Below are 20,159 nucleotides of genomic sequence, written 5' to 3'. Positions count from 1 at the left end.
CACTCGACGGCCAAAGACGAAAATTACTCGCTAACGCGTGAAAAAATAGAAAAAGAGAACAAACGGTTTCGTCTCACTCGCACTCTCTAGTAAAGACAGATAGGTCCGAGAATAGCCGAAGACCCTTTGTTTGTGTTCAGTTCACACGTACGCTCGCATGCACACTAGCCCCACTTTTACAATTACGCTTTACTACTTTCTCTCCAATATTTCTCGCTCATGTTTGCAAATACGAAGATGGACCTGAGAACCGTTTTTTATGTATTTTTTAAATTCTCCGCAACATTTGTTTGAAACGTTTTTCGCTTAAACGCCTAAATTAGGAGAAAAACTGAGTCGAACCAATTTTTAACAACCCTTTTCTCTAAAAACTTCACGTCCGATTAAAAATAATAATAATAACACCATTCGATTCAGCATCCTCGAATTACCCTTATTTCAAGTTTTCAGGTCTGCTGGTGAAAAGTGCTTACTTTGCCTCTTGTTGACTGGCCTACGCTCGCGTAATGGAGGAGCCTTAAATTCCAACGACCCTCCGCGGTGCATTGCTGAACAAACTGCAAGTCTGTCGCGCAGTTTCGCTGTGGGAATAGCGCGTTACAAATTAACATTTCCTTCTGGTTTAGAGACACTGAACTATTTTTAAGTTTACTATAACAAAAATTAAAGTAAATACATACTCAGTATTAAATAATACAACAAACATGTGTATAAAACTAATTATTTAATTTGGTAAAATAATCGAGATGAATTTTAATTAATAATGAAAAGCAATAAATAATTTATTAAATGTTATTATTTATAATGTAATAATTTATAATATGCACAAATTAAACGTACATACAGTAACATACACTTGAAAAAGTTTATAAACACTATTTCTATCACTAATATTCACAATAAATTAAGATTTTTTTTTATTTTCGTACACGTGAGGTCCACCGTCTTCCTGTGAAGATTTTCTTTGCAGGTGCGCAAGCATCGTAAAAATTCACTCACTTTTTTTTCATAACGCGCCTAAAGAATAACAACTTCAAAAGATCAAGCACCATTTGACTAGTTCCCCCCCCCCTTTTTTTTCCATTTAAGAGTAACTCAAAATCACTTTTTTTATGACCAAACTTCGTCAATACTAGCGATAACTACACTACTAAAAATTTAAAAAAAAATAGTTGTCTGTAAAGTTGGTTTACGATAGTTTAACGTGACAACGTCATAACAAAACATTGATGAAATGATTGCATACTTTTATTAATAAAATTGAATAATTTTTATTTTAATAATAAAAGAATAAATACTTGAAATTATACTAGTAATCAGATTTTTAAAATGCAAGAATAATTAACCTTTATTGCCGAAATTGTTGTTGTAATAAGCAATGAAAACCACATTAACTTTTCACTTCACTTTATAAACAGTCGACGTAACAGTTCACGTGTAGATGTAAGTTGTGTGCTGCCGCTGTCTTTCTTCTCCTCGGAAGCATAGGCCAATCGAGTGGAAGAGCGATAGATGCGGCGCAAGCGTACAATGAGCGTAATGGTACACAGCGTAACGGAACACTTTTTCGTTCGTGCAGCCGGCGCGGCGTTCGTCGATTTATTAGACGTTGTCACGTCAAAAATAGTTTAGACTGTATCGGTACGAAGCCGCAAATTTTTTAACGTGAGTACGTCGTGTAAATGGGAAATTCAAAACTAGGCAAGGTGACGTCCGCCATTTTGGCTTTCAGAGTCTGCACCGGTGAATATCACAAGCTGTCCTTTCTTTAATCGCCGTTTCTTGCAATTACGATCGTATATATTCGCTGTGTGCCCCGACATTGTAATTTTTGGTACAATTTATTTCGTAATTTATTTTCTCACAGTTTTACCAATAAATTTTATTTTTAACCTTTCAAGCGTGGTTTGTGTTCTAATAACTCTTTATGCTGCTGGCCCCTAGTTGTGGTAGCCACTGTAATAAAACCTCCTTGCTCTATAGTATATGGTGTTCAACTCTCTCTAATTATTGGTGTGTTCTCACGGGGTTCTTGGCGCCTACCCTCTTCGCAGTAAATATCAGGAACGCTGCTACTGGATGGTCTGCCCAGACTGATAGTCCAGCTAGCACGTCACTGCCCTGTGTTACTGACCAGAGAGTAATTATAAAAAGAAAATTTGGTATTGTTGTGTGACTAGTAGAAATTTGCATATAAATGAAATAATAATAACTGAAAAACATATGATTTTAATGGGTTCTTGAATATGGGTGTGAAGTTACTGTTAACCTGTGATTAAGCGAGAACAACCAAGGTGTCAAACCTAGGTGTCGGTAATTGGATGCAAATGACGTCACTGGAACACATTGAATACCATGCCGGGTCTAGCTATACGTTGTCGGAGGCTTGAGGCTCTCTTCACAGGACCTCCAGGTGGTCTGCTGCTACACTGGAACACTGGATGCTGTAAGCTGTAATTAGCGAACTACAGAAGGTCTGAGGTAGCCGGGTATCTGCTGAAGACTCGACTTCCCTCTCGTCCTAGAAAGTCTGGTTTAATCTGGATCGGTCTCACCAATCGTCGTGGCCGATCGCACCTGGCGCTGACCTCAGTTGTCTGGAACCACTACGGGACGAAAACGGGACCGACGCGGAAGTTGGCAATCGAAGTCGCCGATACTCCCTATCTAGGACTTATTTAGTCCAGATACAATTCTCTCAACTCGTAGAGCGGAGAATTCTAAGTAGGACACGATCGCGGATGACGCGAATCTTCTATTTCTCGGGCGGCAACCAAGGCTTTGGTTCGCCCCAGCCCGAGAAACGTCTTCCCGCTACTAGATGGCGATGGCGTCTCCCTTCTTCCTCCTTATAACTATTTACTTTTAGTCCCTAGCAACCAAGGGGCTATCGATATCAGCAAACAGAATAAACTGCATAGTGAAATAAAAACTTGGATGTTAGAGTGTAAGAGTATCGAACTAAGACCAAATGAATAAAGTTTCCAAAGAATAATTCTTAGAAGACCCTGAAGTTGAAAGTGTGTTGTCTATGGCAATAAGATGTGTTATATCTGTTATACCTTGGTTGTCCTCTTTACAATCAAAACAATTAAATACATAATATTCGCTCATGAAATATACAATTAATGTTATAATAATAAAAATAATAATCATATAACTGTAAACAGTTGTACTGGTTACAGTGTAGTTCTTTATTTTTATGTGCAAAATTTATTTTATCTCGTTCAGTTTGGCTAACGCGTGTGTCAAATATCAGCTGTCAAATTATATGAGGCAACCGGACACGATCGTTCTAGAAACTTGCCTAATACTCGTGCAGACTTATAAGTATACCAAATCTGTTTATAATGGCGCATGAAAAGCCATGAATCGCTCTCTCTCTCTCTCTCTCTCTCTCTATGTCAAGCCCGGTTTATTTTTATAATGTTTAAAAATCCATCGTTATATTTTATTTTAACTTTGAGACTGGTATCCCGATTTATATAAGACGTGGTATTGAAGTCTAAAAAGCGAATTTTGCCGAATGTGATGTTTATGCTACAGGCCTTACCTAACCTACCGCTAACCACATAAAAACAACAAAAAAATCCGCCTCTTTCGTTTTTTCTCGTAACGGTTTTCCCCGTAAAAAAACTCTTCTCTCGTCCAGATCACATTCTAAAACAAATCGTGAGGCAAATATTTTACTGAACCATCATACGAAAGCTTTTTTGAACATATTAACCTAAATAAGTGTATATACAACGATATTTAACTAAATGAAACACAAAATGACTTTCATTGTATTTTAGCGCGAACATCAAATACTTTTCCTAATTTATATCTATAGAAGTATTGGTTTTAACGTTTAATTATTTATTTCTAGTTAAGTTAGTTTTTTAGCACTTATAATTTATATATATTTTTGCCCTTTTAGCTAAGTAAATTTTTATGTTAAGTTATAATTTTTTTTATATGTAGCGATTTATCTGGAAACAGGCTAAGAAAAGGAAGTAACTGTTAAGTTGGCAATACCTCACGTGATCCGAAAGCTACGAAAACTTTGTGGTTTGTTACAAATCGTGTTGTAGGGTATTTAGTATGCTTAAAAATATTATTTACATAAAATTTTAGCTTGAAATTTTTAATACTCATATATTACTTGGCTACCTGAGTTATAGGCACGAGTTATTATAAAAGAAGGGGGGTTTGAACTATTTTCGTGCCGTGTGCGCTGACGTCAATTTGGTCACGTGTGTTCACGTGTGCTTCCGGAGAAGCCTAAGATGTACATCAAGTTCCGTCCCTGCCCGAACACGCCCGAATATTCACCTTCGGCCAACCTCGGGATTTGTTTTATTTTTGCGCAGGAAAAAATGAATTCAAATATTAAAAGTGGTCGGTTAGGTTAGCTACATTAAAACACTTTAAAACACTATGGACGGTTAGTTAGGTTAGTATAGCTACATTAAAATAAACAGAGAAATATAAATGAACCCGACGTTGGCCGAAGGTGAATATTCGGGCGTGTTCGGGCAGGGACAGAACTTGATGTACATCTTAGGCTACAAGAGTCTAGAGGCAGCACCGCTACTTCCTGCAACTGGCTGCAAATGCCGCACCGCTCACGCTCGTTCCGGGGCCGGCGGCGCGATTCCGCAACGGGAAGCCTTTTCACTGACGAGAGAGCAAAACGTCCGATCGTGCATTTTGGTTTTTTTTTTTTTTTTTTTTTTTTTGTTCATCGTAAATAAATATGGAGGTGTTGATAAAAGGAAAGACCATAAACAAGGCAATGGTATTTATTTGTAATTGTTTTTAGAGGAAAATACCTAATTGAAGAAACTTACTTCGTGGATTTATATATTTTTCATACCGTATAAATTCTAGGAAGTCTTTGTCTTCCACAAATATTCTCGGGGCGCCCCATATTCCCTTGCAATTTTACGCAACTTGTAATTTTCAAGTGAGGACATGATAACTAATAGTCAATTAGGTTAGGTTAGCTACATTATAAATACTTTAAAACATTGTGGACGGTTGATTTGGTTAGGATAGCTACATTAAAGATACTGTGAAATCATGCAAACGGTTTCCTAGCGCTGGATAGCTTCATATTAAAAAGTTATTCGCTAAGAAACCATAAAATGATTTTACAGTATTTTTAATGTAGCTATACTTACCTAATATAACCAACCATACACTAAACAGTCTATGGTGGCTTTTTTTTATACTGGAGAGAAAAAACGCGCGCGTAAAAATAAAAAAATAAAAACATCCAGGGGGTAGGCGCTCCCGATCGGCCAACTTCGGAAAGGCTCGGCATTTGCAGCCAGTTGCAGGAAGTAGCGGTGCTGCCGCTAGACTCTTGTCTTAGGCTTGCCGTGCTTTCGTACGTTGGCGTGTTGGTGGGGCGGGAGGGCGGAGGGTGAAGTTGACAGATAGCCAATGGCCGCCGCGGATGACGCGTTCGCTGCTTCGCGATTATAAGTGTGCGTTACGTTTCGGGATGGCAAACTGGACGGTTTTTTTTTTACCCCGAAGTGACGAGCCTTCAGAATCGGCGAGAGCGTTGACTTGCGTCCTACAGAACTGGGTGCAGTTGGTGCTACATCAGTGTGCTTGCTGCCCTGGCAAGCAAACACCCGGAAGAAGAAAACTTCTAGAAGCCACGGATTCGAAAGTAAGTGTTGGCCGGCCATTTCATATACTACCCCCCTCCCCCCCCTAGTGCTTTGCCTGATCGTGTCTGTTCCGAAGTATTTGTGATTTCACAAGTACACTGAAGAGAAAATCGACACGGTTTTTTTGTCTTGGTTTCGCTACGCCGTCGTGGAGTGTATTTAAAATTCCCCCCGGAAATGGACTTGAACGTAATGATCAGCAAAGAAAAGCCGCCATTTTCCGGACCTGTTTAACGGTATTTTTTTTAAATAAACATTTTCTTTTGCACACGCGAAAGTTCAAATGACTTGATTTAAAAAAAAAATCATGTATTTGTCTCCGCCTGGGCGTAATTAATTAATTCTTAATGTCTAGTATTTTAACAGGTTGCCGTAATGCTTGGTGTTTTTTTTTATATTTTCTGTAGTCATATTTTAGACGCAAGTTTATAATGGGTTTAAGTCTTATTAAAAAGTGTGTGTTTCAGAACTATTCAAGGCCATTTGAATTTTTTTTGCTGTAAGAGAAGTTATTTGTTTTATAGTAAATGTTAAAAATATAATTTTGAATTTTTTAAAATGCTGTTGCTTATCCGTACACCCAATTTTGTCTGCTGAGATTTTTTAACATAAATATCGATTTCAGGTATAGGTTTGCTGGCACCCTAGAAGACTCTAAAGATAATTTTTTTTATTTGTGCGGCAGTTAGAAAAAAATCGGTTGATGTGTGCGACGCCATTGCGTAATGTAGATTCCCTCAAAGCGCTGCAGATTTTAGCACTGCCTCAGAGAAAGGGCAATGGTAAAAGAAGGTTTTCTTTACATTATCCTTGAGTTAAATACGAATAAATTAAATTTAAATAACGTCCTATGTACTAAGCATGATTTGCCTACACATTCTGGATGCAAGCCATACAAATATCCTGCTTCCGTCAACAAAAAACGTATTTGGAATGATTAAATGTGCATTACTCAATAACGTTCTATTACTGAAGCAGTTTTAGATGAAATTTGGATCAGAGGTAGGCCGTAATCTGGATTTAAGTAAAGGCTATGATATCGTTACGAAATTTCACTCCTAAGGGGCAAGTAATTATAAACATAAAGGGGCGTGGTCATAATTATTTCATAACATTCAATTCCTTTTAGGCTATCTTGGAAATTTGCTATTTTGTGAATCAAGGCGTAGGTACTCTTCATCTCTTTATAAGACAAGAATTCATTGAATTACAAATATGACATTTCATTTACAAAGATAACCCATGTTAGCCCAGGCCACAAAAAAAAAGTTACAACACTCATTACTCGCCAGACATGTGTAACATCTAACCTTGGTTAACGAGCCAATTCATATGTTCTCACGTTGAAAATAAACTTATAATATGAAACAATTACTCAAAATTTAATTCTTTAATTTTATGCCGAGTGTGGTAAAAATGTAAAAGCCATTTCCCCGTTTTAAAACTTGACTATAATTACTGTTAACAAGATGATAATAACCTTACCTAACTGAAACGAACCTAATCCCAACCACCCAACCCAGTTTATGTTAGGTAAATATATATTTTTTATATTCCTACAGTTTTTCTCAAAGTCAATACATCTGATGCGCTTCGGGTGGTTTCGTAACAGCTACGATGCTGTTCTTCCGCACGGTGTGAGCAAGTGTGTAGTGGCTTCATTGTGGTATTCAATTCCGTGCGAAAATTTACTCACATACCACCAAGGACGGGGAGAAAAAAATTATTAAAAATAGCGCAACTACAGAAAGCACAGTAGTTTTCATGAAAAAAAAAGACCATTACGTAAGACATAAGTAATAAAAACATGCAAATTAATGTCAATCGAAAAGAAAAAAAAATCTGACTTGCGTCAAAAAACAGAATAAAAATAAATGTATGTTTAATTGTAGGTTATTGTGTCAATCTTGGTAATAAACATAAAAACATATTTATACGTGGGTCCGACCTATTTTCAAGATTTATGAGACTTCCCGGCAGAAAAAACACCCTGATTACGCATTTCCGATCATTTCACTGCCGTTCCATTCACGAGACTACTTCTACCAAATGCCGTATACCGAGAGCTGAAATGTTTACACATCAAATTCGAAAGCAAAAAAATTGGTTGTCTGTAAAGTCGGTTTACGGACGATAGTTTAACGTGACGTCATAACAAAACATTGATGAAATGATTGCATACTTTTATGAATAAAATTGAATCATTTTTATTGAATTATCACTATTTTGTATGGATACAAAGAAGGAGTGAAATTAAATCCACAATTTAATTGATAAATTTACTTTTATTTGCACTCATTAATTCAAATATGTTTATTACTTTAACAAAAAGATTATTTTAACTATAACTTTTATACATGTTTGCTATTTAACTTCTTCCAATCTGTGTTATTCTGTTAAGAATAGGACGATGTTAGGAAAAGTAGGAAACGAATGGGAGTGTTTCAAGTTTAATGTGCCTCGATAAATCAAATCGATGGTTGTTCCAATCGAGTGGAAGAGAGATAGATGCGGCGCAAGCGTACAATGAGCGTAACGAGACAATGTGCGTAACGGGACACTTTTTCGTGCGTGCAGCCGGCGTTCATCGATTTATTAGACGTCACGTCAAAAAAAATTAGCCTACTGTAAATGTTTACGTTAGCATTATTGAATTCCGTAACAAGACGAACATAAATGTTTTACTTTACTCGGTACAAGACGAATATATATATATATATATATATATATATATATATATATATATAAGTATATATATTTTTTTACTTTTCCCGGATTCTATATGGCGAGGATAAAGCGAGTATCAGGTGTTATCATAGATACAGACGTGCATATATGATGCTGAGAGCAACAGAACGCCGCATAAATGAACATAAATCAAACGCAGTCAATTATGGGTACCACAGCGAATTATTCATTAAATTAAAATAAAATAAAAATAAAATTAAAATTAAAATAAAATTAAAATTAATATAAAATAAAAATTAAAATTAAAATAAAACATTTTTATTTAAAAAAAAATTTGCACCAACGCTGTCGCCAAGCTACAGGCGTAGAGAGAGTGAGTGAGTGAATCCCATGCATGAGTGGTGGGGGTAAGTACCTGCGTACGCAGAGCATGTTCGCGAAGCATGACCTCACGAGAAGCAATGCAGTGGAAGCATTTAGCTGGGGGCTTTGTTCTACGAGGACGCATGGCACGCAGCGTGTCCGGCGACACGTCTGGACGCATGTACGCACTCGTGAAACGCAAAGACCCCCGAACAGCTAAAACATGCGAGTAGCCGCGCTTCCGTGTAACCATCGCCGAGCGATTCATGCGCTCTACGCTTGTCACGCCCATGCAAGGTTCTGGTGCATGTGTGAGTGTGTGAATATCGACTGCATGAATGCTCAACTTTTTAAAGAAAGATTCACATAGTTGATTACGCGACGCGCGACGTCACACGATGCGAGTGCGCTGACGCACGTTGTCTTGCGTATTTTTTAGTTAAATATACGTAAAAAGGAAGAAATTTAAGTGTTGTATATGTTTTTTTTTGTTGTTTTTTTTTTACATTTTCGGTGGTACCCAACGTTGTCGGTTTAGACTTACGTTTAAATATTCTTTTTTAAAAAAATAAAGTTAAGTACAATTCAAAGGGAATATTATGTATATTATGCTTAACTACACTAATAGTTAACTTAAAAAATATGTATTATTTTACTTATTTGAAAAATTGGGTTGTTTACCCTCTCTAGAAGACGGACTACGGGACTGACTTAAATTTTTTTTTGTTTGGTAAAATAAAAATGATTTAAAATTCTTGGTAGTGTAGTACTGTAGCAGGAAATATATCCTTTAAAATGTGTCCTACACTCGGGTATCCTGCGAAACTTCGCGTCACACTCGATGCAGAAGGGGTGAAGTGTCGTGAAATTCTCTCAACGAGTATGTCGACGAAACAAGCGGTGAAAGGGTGTGAAAAAAAAATAATAATTGCGCTGTCATGGCGCGGGATTGAATAGATTCCGGTGGGTGGTCCAATTTATCTCCCCTCGATGGTATTCATCCATTTCGGTCTCCGTCTCGTGTCTCAACGTCTCGCGACGCGTCTTGATACTTCTCCGACAGGCTGTATCCTTAGAAGCGGAGTCTGTAGGCATGGTCCTCTGGCATATCTTCACCTCCGACCAGCAGCCGTCGTCCTAGCTGTTTCACTGTGGACACACTTTTTATAAAATAAATGGAAGTAAAACCGTTTGATGTGTAATACTTCAGCTCGCCTTACACGGCATTTTGTGGGAATAATTTACTGAACGTAAAGAAAAATACGTACCCACGGTACTGCTTTCTGTGGCTGGCGGCGCGAACTGAAAGTTCACAAAGCCAAAGGTAAACTTCATTTCATTAACTGTTTGATGAATTTTTAACAAGATAGGGGCGGTATTTTTTATGAAATTGTAGAAAATCAGGTTCTTAGCCGTGATTTATTATTTATTTTTTTTTCTTTTATAGGAACCTTTTTATTATACAGTTTAATCTTTTCGTTCTGAAAATCGAATGATTGAATAGTGAGGTAGCTGCTCCTGCAACGAATTCTAGCGGCGGGTGCGGAAACTACGTGTGATCAGCGTCAATGAATGTAGTTGAAAAAAATAAATTGGCGTGAATTTATCAGGCTCGACATTATTTTGAAGAATTCTACGTTAAATTTCGTTTACGAGTTTAGATTTATATAGTGTTTTTGCAACATGTGAACACATGAATTTGCTTGTTACCAAGGTTAGATGTTACACATTTCTGAGGAGAACTGAAAAAAACTCTCCCCCCCTTTTTTTTTTTTAGATTTAATCTTTTACTATTACACCAACAATTCTCTCGTGATTAATGGCTTTCTAGAAGTGTTATGGATTTAGTTTATAGCATATTTTATTTCGATTAGTCTAACCATTACTGCAAGGGGTTTAAAAATTACTGGGTAGAATTTAAAATATATATATATATATATATAACTCCATTAGTAGGTACACTATCAAATTCGTTCAAATTGTTTGTAAATCTTATAATTTTTTATTTAAAACTTTTGTCTGAAAATTAAAAAAAAATACGAAACATTGTTCCAGGGTGGTTAAAAAATAAAGTTGTAGAATTTTAAAAAAAGTCATAAATTACTTACCGTGTACACTGTTAAATCCGTTCTGTTTAATTGTAAAACCTTAAATTATCTACAGTTTTCGTCTGAAATATTTTTTATGTGACCAATCAATGTTACTAGGTGTAGAATAAACAAGGGTTGGAGAAAAAAAAATCGTAACTCCCTTCGTAGACACAACATTGAATTCGTTCAGATATTTTGTAGAGAACAGTTAAAAAAAAAAAGTTGAATACAAAGTTAGGCATAGAACTGTGGAGTGTACATTTTCTCTTTCTTTACTACCTGATGACTGACTTATTTAATTTGGTTACGTTTGTATAAAACTGCTGATAAAAAATTTATTTATATGTTTCTGTGAAAGTGTAACTCGTTGGAAAATTTTCCGATTTAGCAGAAGCTTTTCCGGTGAGTTACAGTAAAAATATTTCCACAAATAATTTTTTTTTTTTAACTGTTATCTCTAGTTGTAAGTCAGATTGAGGCGAAGTCCTCCGAAAGTAGATCTACGATAGAACAAACGGGGCGGGGGCACCTTCAGGCACAGACACACATCGCTAAGGGGCTCCGAGCACGAATCAGGTTATAGGATTGAACATTACATCACAGCTGGATACCTCCCCCTCCCCCCCCCCTTGCTCGACCCTGACACGAGCCACTCTCTCCGGAGAATGATCGAATTACATCGAAGCTTTGAGTATATATACTGTATAGAAGTCGCGAGTGGATAGGATTTACTCTACGTTTTTCAGGAGCGTATGATGAGCAGCTGCAGTGCGCTGCCGTAACGCCCTGTATCGTCTTAGTTGTTATTTACACGTTAGAGCGCAGCACTGTCGCCCGCTGTCATTCCCCGCACCCCCCACCCACTGCAGCTCAAGGTCGTTCAACGGGAGGGGGAAGGGGTGTATGAAGAGTTCGACACTTGTCCGCTAGGGACCACCACAAGTCGATGCCCTAGAGATGGTGGCGATTGCGGCGGTGAATTAACCAACTACCTCAAAACCGTATTAGAAAATTTTTAACCTGGGCTGGCGACTTCTATACAGTATATATATTCAAAGGTCGAAGCTGCTGAGGTCTATGGAACAGGTGGAGGGGTGAAGGTGAATGAAGGTGTTGGAGGGGGGGGGGGGGGGTAAGGGAGCGTGAGAGGGTGCACAATGAAGTTATAAAGAAATCATAAACGATGCAACACGGGTCCGTAGCGATGTGACCTTCGGCATGAACCTTCTTGTCCCGACGAGGCCCGACGAGGTACTATCTCCCCTCTTCCCATAGGCCAAGCCCACTCCACGATGAATAAAAGCATAACGACAAGTTGTTTCGGGCCGAAGCCCGGCCTAGCCTCAACAACCTCCACCTCCTGGGACTGAACCCGTCAGGGTGTTCCCAGGAGCACTAACTTTTCTTCTTTTCCTCCGGATGTCACCGGATGTACGATGGCATCTGGATGTTTGGCCTTTTGATGTTAACATATGCCGTAATTCGGATGGTTTTATACCATTTCTTTAGCCTCAACCAGAAAACAACTTAAACCTTTCTGTTTGAGCCGCCGTGCCCGCAGCCAGAATATAGCTTTGTCCAGTTGGTTATGAATCCTTGGCAATTGCATCAATGCTTTGTTAAAACACGACGGCTGTTGGTAAAAACACTACTGTCACTCCGCGTGGGGAGTAACATGACGACAATGATTTCCCTTCAAGCCGGGGTGGGGGGGGTGGAGGGCATTAAGGCAACCTTGCTCACGGGCTACTTGGTCTCTTGTCTCACCACGCAGTCGCATGAATGAGCCGTCACCACGTGGCGCGCCTGATGCCACCTCTCGGTTGCCCGTGTGAACGAATAAGCCTCAAGAGGGGAAGTAGTTCGACCACGGCCATCACCAGCCTATTGGAACAAACGTTCCACTTTAAAAATAGCACACGTGCAGAAATTCTGAGCGTATCTGGTTTTGTACTTTAAAATGCAGCATCCACGTCAACAAAAAAAAATGAGACAAAACAATTTGCTCTCACACCTTATCACCCGCAAACCTTCCCTCGTGACATCCTGTTGAAGTAAGGCACCGGAAGTGGCGTGTGGACAGCCGAGTCGCAGGAACATGCGCACGAAGCAAGGAACTATGTTGTTAGGAACACTAACCGCATTACGTTTAATGTAAATTTATTTATTTTTTCACTGCGTAACAACCAAAAACATTACTACCATAAAAATGATTTATCTTTTGTTACCTACAAACATTACAATCATGCATAGCAGCAAATTTATTAGTGCTGAAAATTTTTACGTCAGTTTCTATTGCAGAAAAAAAATAATTGCACACGAGCACATGCTTATTTAATTGATAAAAAAATAATTTAATTTCAGCATAAATTATCCCAAAGTATATAATATTTTGCCGTTCTAATCAAAACGCCACTACGTTAATACACAATTCCATAAATTCTTACCTAAGGATGTTCGTAAATATTATTATTTTTTATTTATGTTATTACTTTTAAGAATTGTTATGTTTCCCTCAAATTCGAAACTTAAATTTCGATGTTGGTATTTCTCAACCGCGCAGTTCCTTTGGTGGTCATGTTCCGCCCGTGCAGTTGCGTTGTGTGTGTTGTGTTTGTGTTTATTATTTTGTTTTTGTTGTTGTCAGTGTTGTGTGTTTTGTGTTGTTTTTGTTTTTCATGTGTTGTTTAGTTTGTGTTATTTTGTGTGGTTTTGTGTGTGTTGTTTTGTGTGTGTTTTGTGTGTAGTGTGTAGTGTGGTGAGGATAAGGTGCAGTGAGTTTTGATGTGTTTGTGGTGTTTTTGTGTTTTATGTTGTATGTTTGGTGTTTTATCTTATGTTTTTGTGTTATGCGTTTTGTGTTTTGTGTGTTGTGTGTTCTATGTGTTGTTGTGGTGAGTGTTTTGTGTGTTGTGTGTGAGTTTTGTGGTGAAAGGAATGTGGTGTGATGTGTGCGGAGTGTGATGTGATATTGTGGTGTGCGGAGTGTGGTGTAATATTGTGTTGTTTGGTGTGATGTAATGTGTGGTGTTTGTTGTAGTGTGTATTGTTTGGTGTGTGATGTTTGTTGTGGTATTAGATGTGGTGTTGGTGTATGATGTGTTGTGTGGTAAGGTATGTGGTGTCTCGTGTGTGTTTTGCGTTTTATGTTTTGTGTTGTGAATTTGGTGTCTTTTGTGTTTGGTGGTTTATGTTTTTATGTTATGCGTTTTGTGTTTTGTGTGTCTTGTGTGTTTTAGGTGTAGTTGTGGTGTGTGTTTTGTGTGTTGTGGTGAGTTTTGTGGTGAATGGAAAGTGGTGTGATGTGTGCGGAGTGTGGTGTGATATTGTGGTGTGTGGAGTGTGGTGTGATATTGTGTTTGGTGTTTTTTTTTTGTGTTTCGTGTTGTGTGTTTTGCATTTTATATGTTTTGAGTTGTGTGTTTTATGTTTTGTGTTGTGTTTTTGTGTTTTGTGTTGTGTGTTTTATGTTTTGTGTTGTGTTGTGTTTTGTGTTTTGTGGTTTTTTTGTGTTATTGAGTTTTGTGTGTTGTGTGTGAGTTTTGTAGTGAATGGAATGTAGTGTGATTTTGTGTGCGGAGTGTGGTGTGATATTGTAGTGTGCGGAATGTGGTGTGATATTGTGCTGTGGTGTGTGTTGTGTGGTGTGATGTGATGTTTGTTGAGGTGTGTGTTGTTAGATGTGGTGTGGGTGTTTGAAGTATGGTATGGTGTGTAAAGTATGTCGTGTTTTGTATGTTTTTATGTTGTGTGATGTATGGTATTTTTGTTAGATGTGGTGTGTGATGTGTGTGGTGTGTGGTGTGGTAAGGAATGTGGTGTGTGTTGTGTATGGCGTGGTAAGGTATGTGCTGTCTTGTGTGTGGTATGGTATGTGGTATGGTATGTGGTGTCTTGTGTGTGGTTTGTGGTGTGTGGTGTGTGGTCTGTGGTCTGTGGTGTGTGGTCTGTGGTGTGTGGTCTGTGGTGTGTGGTCTGTGGTGTGTGGTTTGTGCCTTTTATGTTGTGCGTTTTGTATTGTGTGGTGTGTGTTGTTTGTTGTTTGTTGTGTGTTGTGTGTTGTGTGATGTGTGATGTGTGGTGTGTGGTGTGTGGTGTGTGTTGTGTGTTGTGTTTTGTGTTTTGTGTTTTGTGTTTTGTGTTGTGTGTTTTGTATGGTGTGTTTTGTGTGGTGTGTGTTTTGTGTTGTATGAGTTAGTGTCTTATGTGTTTGTGTCTTATGTGTTTGTGTCTTATGTGTTTGTGTCTTATGTGTTTGTGTCTTATGTGTTTGTGTCTTATGTGTTTGTGTCTTATGTGTTTGTGTCTTATGTGTTGTGCGTGTTTTGTGTTGAGTGTTTTGTGTTGTGAGTGTTTTGTGTTGTGAGTGTTTTGTGTTGTATGTGTTTTGTGTGTTGGTGTTTTGTGTGTTGGTGTTTTGTGTGTTGGTGTTTTGTGTGTTGGTTTTTTGTGTGTTGGTGTTTTGTGTGTTGGTGTTTTGTGTGTTGGTGTTTTGTGTGTTGGTGTTTTGTGTTGTCTGTTGTGTAGTGTGCTGGGGTGTAAGTAGTGAATTTGGTGTGTGGTGTGGTGAGTGTTTTGTGGTGTGATTTGGTGTGTGGTGTGTGGACTGATGTTTGATGTGGTGTGTGGTGTTTGCTGTGCTGCTGGATGTGGTGTGTGATGTGGTGTGTGATTTGTTTTGTGGGTGTTTTTTGTGTTTCGTGTTGTGTGTTTTGCGTTTCGTGTTGTGTGTTTTGCGTTTCGTGTTGTGTGTTTTGCGTTTCGTGTTGTGTGTTTTGTGTGGTGTGTTTTACATTTTAGTGTTTTGTTTGTTGTGTGTTTAATTTGTTGTGTGTTTTTGTGTTATGTTTATTTGTGCTGTGTGATTTATGTGTTGCGTGATTTATGTGTTGTGTGTTTTATCTGTTGTGTGATTTATCTGTTGTGTGATTTATCTGTTGTGTGATTTATCTGTTGTGTGATTTATGTGTTGTTTGTTTTTTGTGTTGTGTGTTTTTGTGTTGTGTTTTTTATGTGTTGTGTGTGGTGTTTGCTGTGCTGTGGATGTGGTGTGTGATGTGGTGTGTGATTTGTTTTGTGGGTGTGTTTTGTGTTCCGTGTTGTGTGTTTTGCGTTTCGTGTTGTGTGTTTTGCGTTTCGTGTTGTGTGTTTTGCGTTTCGTGTTGTGTGTTTTGTGTGGTGTGTTTTACATTTTAGTATTTTGTGTGTTGTGTGTTTAATGTGTTGTGTGTTTAATGTGTTGTGTGTTTTTGTGTTGTTTATTTGTGCTGTGTGATTTAAGTGTCGTGTGTTTTATGTGCTATGTGTTTTATCTGTTGTGTGTTTTATGTGGTGTGTGTTTTATGTGGTGTGTGTTTTATGTGTTGTGTTTTATGTGTTGTGTTTTATGTGTTGTGTGTTTTATGTGTTTGGTGTTTTATGTGTTCTATGTTGTATGTGTTTTAAGTTGAATGTGTTTTATTTTTTATGTGTTTTGTGTTTTGGTGTTTTTAATGTTGTGTAATGCGTTTTGTGTTGTCTGTTTAGTGTGGTGGGTTTATGAAGTAAGTTTTGGTGTGTGGTGTGGTGAATGTTTTGTTTTGTGATGTGGTGTGTGGTGTGTGTACTTATGTGTGATGTGGTGTGTGGTGTTTTCTGCGGTAATAGATTTGGTGTGTATTTGTGTTGAGTATTGTGTGGTGTGTGTTAGGTGTTTCGTGTTGTGTGTTTTGTGTTGTGTTTAGCATTTTATGAGTTTTGTGTGATGTGTTTTATGTTTTGTGTGTTTTTGTGTTGTGTTTTTTGTGTTGTGTGTTTTATGTTTTTGTGTTGTATGTGTTTTTGAGTTGTATGTGTTTTGTGGGTTGGTGTTTGTAGTGTTGTAAAATGTGTTTTGTGTTTTATGTTTTTTTTGTGTTTGTGTTTTATGTATTTGTGATTAAATGTGTTTTGTGATTATGAGTTTTTGTTTTTTGCTGTGTGTTTTGTGTTTTATGTGTTTTTGTTTTTAGTTTTATGTGTTTTGAGTTTTATGTGTTTGTGTTCTAAGTGTTTGTGTTTATGTGTTACTGTTTTATGTGTTTGTATTTTATGTGTTATATGTCTTTATGTATTTGTTTTATAAGTGTTTTGTGTTGTATCTGTTTGGTGTTTCGTGTTGTGTTTTTTGTTTGTGTTTGTTTCAATTTAATGTGTTTGAGTGTAGTGTTTTATGTGTTTAGTGCATTGTGTGTTTTGTGTTGTGTTTTGTATGTGTTTAATGTTTTTGTGGGTTGGTGTTTTTAGTGTTGTGTACTGTGTTTTATGTTTTATGTTTTTGTGTTATGTGTTTGTGATTTATGTGTTTTGTGTTTAATGTGATGTGTGTTTTGTGTTTTTGTTTTATGTGTTTTGAGTTTTATGTGTTTGTGTTTTATGCGTTACTGTTTTATGTGTTAATGTTTATGTGTTTGTGTAATATGTTTTTGTGATTTCTGTATTTGTTTTATATGTGTTTTGTTATATATGTGTTTTGTTTTGTATCTGTTTGATGAGTACATGTTTTTTGGATGTGTTTTATGTTTTGTGTGTGTTGTTTTAATTTTTGTGTAATGTGTTTTGTGTGGTCTGTTGTGTAGTGTGGTGGGGTGTATGTAGTAAATTTGGTGTGTGGTGTGGTGAGTGTTTTGTGGTGAGGAAGTGCATGGTGTGTGGGCTGATGTATGATGTGGTGTGTGGTGTTTTCTTTGGTGTGTGTGTTGAATTTGATGTGTTTTGTATTGTATGTTTTATGTGTTGTGTATTTTATGTGTTTTGTGTTTAATGTTTTGTGTGTTTTTGTTTTATGTGTTTGTGTTTTATGTGTTTGTGTTTTATGTGTTTTGATTTGTATGTGTTTTGTGTTGTATGTGTTTTGTGTTGTATGCGATTTGTGTTGTATGTTATTTATGTTTGTGTTTTTTGTGTTGTGTGTTTTTGTGTTGTGGTTTTATGTGTTGTGTGTTTTTGTGTTGTGGTTTTATGGGTTGTGTGTATTATGTGTTTTGTATTGTATGTGTTTTGTATTGTATTTTTTTTATTGTAAGCATTTAGTGTTGAATGTGTTTTATGTTTTATGTGTTGATGTTTTAGTTTTGTGTAATGATGTTTTGTGTTTTATGTGTTAGTGTTTTATGTGTTAGTGTTTTATATGTTATATGTTTTATGTGTTATATGTTTTATGTGTTATATGTTTTATGTGTTTTGTGTTGTAAGTGTTTTGTGTGGTAAGTGTTTTGTGTGGTAAGTGTTTTGTGTGGTAAGTGTTTTGTGTGGTAAGTGTTTTGTGTGGTAAGTGTTTTGTGTGGTAAGTGTTTTGTGTGGTAAGTGTTTTGTGTGGTAAGTGTTTTGCGTGGTAAGTGTTTTGCGTGGTAAGTGTTTTGTGTGGTAAGTGTTTTGTGTGGTAAGTGTTTTGTGGTGTATGTGTTTTATGTTGTATGTGTATGTGTTTCGATTTGTGTTTTTATTTATTGTGTGTATTATGTTTTGTGTGTATTATGTGTTGTGTTTATTATGTGTTGTGTGTATTATGTGTTGTGTGTATTATGTGCTGTATGTAGTATGTGTTTTATGTGTTTTATGTTTTATGTGTTTTATGTTTATTGTGTTTTATGTTTAATGTGTTTTATGTGTTTTATGTTTAATGTGTTTTATATGTGTTTGTTTTATATGTGTTTGTTTTATATGTGTTTGTATTATATGTGTTTGTATTATATGTGTTTGTATTATATGTGTTTGTATTATATGTGTTTGTATTATATGTGTTTTATGTGTTTTGTTATTTATGTGTGTTGTTGTATGTGTTTTGTGTTGTGTGGTGTGTTTAGTGTTGTGTTTTTGATGTGTTTTTTTCTGAAGTGTTTTGTATTTTGGATTTGTGTTATGTGTTTTAAGTGTTGTGTGTTTTATGAGTTGCATGTTTTATGTGTTGTGTTTTTTATGTGTTGTGTGTTGGTGTTTTTAGTGTTATGTTGATATGAGTATTGTTTTGTCTGATGTGTAGTGTGTGGGGTGTATGTAGTGAATTTGGTGTGGGGTGTGGTGAGTGTTTGGTGTTGTGATGTGGTGTGGGGACTGATGTATAATGTGATGTGTGGTCTTTGCTGTGGTGTTGGATGTGGTGTGTGTTTGTTTTGTGTATTGTGGCGTGTGTTTGGCGTTTTGTGTTGTTTGTTTTGTGTTATGTGTTTTGTGAATCGTGTTTGTATGTTTTGTGTCTTATTTGTGTTGTGTTTTATGTGTGTTTGGTGTGTTTTTTGTTTAATTGTTCTGTTTTTTATGTTATACTGTGTTTTATGTGTTATGTGTTGGTGTTTCTAGTGTTGTGTATTGTGTTTATTGTCTTTTGTTTTTATTGTCTTTAATGTTTTTTGTGTGTTATGTGTTTGTGTTTAATGTATTATATGTTTTTATGTGTTTGTGATTTATGTGTTTTGTGTTGTATTTGGTTTGTGTTGTATGTTTTTTATGTTGTATGTGTTTATTTGTATGTGTTTTATGTGTTTTGTGTGTTTTTGTTTTTATTATTGTGTGTTGTGTTTCACGTTGTCGTTGTGTAGTGTGGTGGGGAGTGTGGTGAATTTGGTGTGTGGTGTGGTGAGTGTATTGCGGTGTAATGTGGTGTGTAGTGTGTGAACTGATGTGTTGAGTGTGTGGTGTTTGCTGTGGTGTTGAATGTGGTGTTTGATGTGGTGTGAGTTTTGGTTTGTGGGTTTTGTGTTATTTTTGTATGTTTTGTGTTTGTTTTCTGGTGTGTGTTTTGCATTTTATGTGTTTTATGTTGTTTGTGTGTTGGTGTTTTTAGTGTTGTAATGTGTTGTGTGTTATGTGTGTTGTGTGTTTTGTGTTGTGTGTTTTATGTTTTGTGTGTTGTGTGTTTTGTGTGTTGTGTGTTTTGTGTGTTGTGTGTTTTGTGTGTTTTGTGTGTTGTGTGTTTTGTGAGTTTTGTGTGTTTTTGTATTGTGTGTTTTATGTGTTGTGTGTTTTTGTGCTGTGTTTTTATGTGGTATATGTGTTGTGTGTTTTAAGTGTTGTGTGTTTTAAGTTTTGTGTGTTTTAAGTATTGTGTGTTTTATGTGTTGTGTGTTTAATGTATTGTGTTGATTTATGTTGTGTTATTTATGTGTTTGGTGTATTATGTGTTGTATGTTTTATTAGTTTTTGTTTAATTGTTCTGTGTTTTGTGTTTTATGTAATATGTGTTGGTGTTTTTATTGTTGTGTGATGCGTTTTTTGTGTTTTATGTGTTTGTATTTTTAATTTTGTGTAATATGTTTTTTATGTCTGTGTTTAATGATTTTGTGTTTTATGTGTTTGTGTTTTATGTGTTTGTGATTTATGTGTTTGTGATTTATGT

General features: G+C 36.6%; 2 protein-coding genes across 2 annotated transcripts in view; one reads left to right on the top strand and one right to left on the bottom strand.

Annotated features, from left to right (window-relative positions):
- The window catches only part of LOC134529815 (cytosolic carboxypeptidase 6), a 120,798-nt gene that overhangs the window by 15,734 nt on the left and 84,905 nt on the right, over window positions 1-20,159 (bottom strand). The gene's annotated exons all lie outside the window — the stretch shown is intronic.
- Window positions 5,437-20,159, top strand: part of LOC134529816 (ELAV-like protein 1) — a 364,764-nt gene continuing 350,041 nt past the window's right edge. Inside the window, exon 1 of the mRNA XM_063364295.1 lies at window positions 5,437-5,665. The gene's annotated coding sequence lies outside the window, so the exon portion shown is untranslated. The remainder of the gene's footprint in view (window positions 5,666-20,159) is intronic.

Source organism: Bacillus rossius, chromosome 2 (genome assembly GCF_032445375.1).
Source record: "Bacillus rossius redtenbacheri isolate Brsri chromosome 2, Brsri_v3, whole genome shotgun sequence".
NCBI classification, from domain to species: Eukaryota; Metazoa; Arthropoda; class Insecta; order Phasmatodea; family Bacillidae; genus Bacillus; species Bacillus rossius.
This window is presented reverse-complemented; position numbering and strand designations above follow the sequence as displayed.